The sequence below is a fragment of the Ornithodoros turicata genome, chromosome 5, assembly GCF_037126465.1.
Source record: "Ornithodoros turicata isolate Travis chromosome 5, ASM3712646v1, whole genome shotgun sequence".
Classification (NCBI taxonomy): domain Eukaryota; kingdom Metazoa; phylum Arthropoda; class Arachnida; order Ixodida; family Argasidae; genus Ornithodoros; species Ornithodoros turicata.
The window spans coordinates 57,468,988-57,471,940 of NC_088205.1; the positions used below are offsets into that span (position 1 = coordinate 57,468,988).

Sequence of the window (2,953 nt, forward strand, 5' to 3'; positions counted from 1 at the left end):
CCAAGCAACATTGACATTTCTCATGAAAAGACCGCATGCCTGATGATGAAACGACAAGAAAATCGCCTGTGCACGTAACATTTGTACGCATGCAAAGCTCTTGCAATTTGCGTTCTTTTACTTCTAAACTACCGGAGTATACTTTACAAACAAAAAAAAGTCCGTCATGGGCGAGTCGAGATAGACAACGGATAAAATTTACATATCACGTGGCACTTGACGTTCGGGTGTCACAGCGTGTGATGCTTATGTTATGCCAGTCGCAAACAGTCAACGAAACAAGTTATTTCTGCATTGGAAATTAGTGTGATGAAAAGCTCAGCATGTGCTACGAAGAATGTAACGTCATTACCAAACTACCATATTAAAAAAAAACGAAAAAAAAAAACGATAATTATAGTGGAGAAATATTGATGCAGGCGGCTCTTGTGACACTTTCAAGTTTGAATGAACATATTACAGGTACTCGACTATACGGTACACGAACAGTTGAGGAGAACCACACATCAGAAATCATCTTGAATCCAAATATCGGCAAATGAGCAACATCAAAATTATGCGGCGGCAGCAGTTTGCTCGTGACGACACAATGCTTTGTCTTCGGAGAATGGGGGTGACACACTGAAGCAGAATAGAGACAACGACATACCGGATGTGCCTGGCAGAAAGCTGACGTCACTTCCGTCTAGAACCTGTAACGCTGTCGTTTCCAGAGTAGAAAGGCGGATCATGCCTCGCAATGCCCGCTCGTACGTGCGACGCAGCCAGGACGAAGGGCCTGTTCGATCCCTGTGAAACGAAGCGGATCCACTTGTGTGCCCTTGCTCAGTCACACGCGGAAGCACAAGTATGGACAGCAAAAGAGGCAATGGCTATCGTCGCTCTGCCTCAGATGCTAATTGGTGTCACGTGTGTGTTTCTGACAGCCGAAACGGTTACATAGCAAAGAATCGTATGTCACGGTTACGTATAAACGAAATCATGAGGCAACCTAGTACAGTTACGGACTTACGCAGTTCGCGCTCAAAGTCAGCGATGGTTTTGTAACTTTTGGCATACATGACGCAATATGGGCATTTTATTAGGGTTCATACAAGCAACGCCGCCTTCGTTCAGGAGCACACAACAAAGAAGGCTTGCGCACTAAATATAATCACGAAAGCTTCGCTTTCGACACTGTACCACACGTGAACGCCGCCTGTATCCGTAGAGGTAAAGAAAGTGGCGAAGGTGAAGTATACAGTCCGCCAGCCATGTACGCCCAGCGTCAGGCGAGGGAGCGAGCTGTGGGCGCCGCTATAAGAAAAGGTCTGGTACATTTGTCAACACAGTGGCGGTTCACAGTGGCGGGGGGCGGTCGCTCCCGAAACGCTAGATTACACCTTACACGTTAGTTTTCCTCCACTCCCTCCCCAATTCCGCGCTTCGACAATGAAACCCCCACCCCAAGCGATGGTCTAGATTCACCCCTGTGTGAACATCGTGCGCTTGGCACCTATTTGATGCCACCATACAGCCCACCGACACATCGAATATATTGAGCAGGGAGTTTTGCGAGTACCCAAAGCACCCCCCCCCCCCCGGGCAAGGCTTTCCACGAAAAAAATAAGAAGAAACCTCTTGCACTTTGCAATCTGACAATATGGCGAAATACGCACTGTGAATGCATTTTCATGCGAAATCTATATTTCTCTTTACTTTAAACAGTCAAACTCGCGAAATATGCAACAGTGTGCGAAACATGCCACCCACTCTTCTAATCGATCCCAAAGCAAGATAAAGAACCGTCTTTGCATCGTCCAGCTAGGAAACTACATCCAGGCAGAAACACGCATTCGCGTGAAAACCCGCGCTCTGGCTATGAATGTTAGTGCTTTCATTTTTGCGATACGTTTGAGCGCGGCATCTGATGTTACCTCGGCCTAATAAAATACAGTCTGTATATAGGATCAACGATATCAACGTGGCGACATAGCACATTTTGTACTCTGCATGAATATTAACATCAAAGTAGATAATCCAACGGATACATGAGACAACGGCGGCCGATCGCTATATGTATAGCTCGCTATTTTTGCCTTCTTCATGCTTTGTTCACTTGTTTGCGCATTTATTTTCAGCGCTGAAGCCTTATTTCTGACTCGCCTGGGTCGACAGAACACGGCCTGCGACTTCTCGGCGGGCACCCCGCTTCGTGTGCAATCACAATGTCAACAAAGCACGTCCCAATTGGCAGCACGGACTGAATGCAGTGAGTGGGCGTCTCACTGTGGCTTTTGTCGGTGTGTCGGGTCTTTCTTGGCACCCCGAAGTGTGGAAAGTGCAACACGACGATGTTCCGTGATGTTGGCAAGGACCCGGCGTTTGTTGATGGAGAGAACACCTGTTTTCTCCGCTCTACTGTGCTCAATGGAAAGAGTTGTATTATAAGAACGCCTCCCCCCCCCCCCTTTTCGACATAAATAAACCCCCCATGTCCGCACGGTCTGGTGGTTATGTGTGGTTTTCGGTAGCAGAAGTGTGGTTCCTATCATGTGGTTCCTATCCTATCATTCCTAGCATGCGCTCGGGTGTGACGAGGATATAGAGGCAACGTCGGCTTGTACCATATGCTTATAAAAAGTGAAGAAGTGGATTGAATGTAAACTTCGCGGGGTTACTCTGTGAAGCCTCAGAGCAGCATGAGGATATTGGCCTATATTATCTATTATTTTTGTACTGGGGCTTCTGTACGATGCTGAACTGATATCGTTATCGTTTTATTTAAAGTTGGCACGCTCCAAAGTCGTTGTGGTAGGCTCGCGCAGGAGCTAGTAGTTCAACATCGGGCCCCTGGTGCTGGATTTCTGCTTCTTGGAGCTTCTTCTTCTCTTCTCTCTTCTCTGGAGTGCTGCTATTGTCGCCAATTTTATACACGTTACCTAGAAATAAACTTTAGATTTCTCGTCTTGCC

At 47.0% G+C, this 2,953-nt stretch overlaps 1 long non-coding RNA gene across 1 annotated transcript; it reads left to right on the plus strand.

The window, feature by feature from the left end:
- Positions 1-708: 708 nt before the first annotated feature.
- On the plus strand, positions 709-2,485 carry LOC135394497 (uncharacterized). Its single transcript, XR_010422919.1, has 2 exons — positions 709-847; positions 2,121-2,485. It is a non-coding gene; the product is annotated as an uncharacterized LOC135394497 (long non-coding RNA).
- Positions 2,486-2,953: the final 468 nt, after the last annotated feature.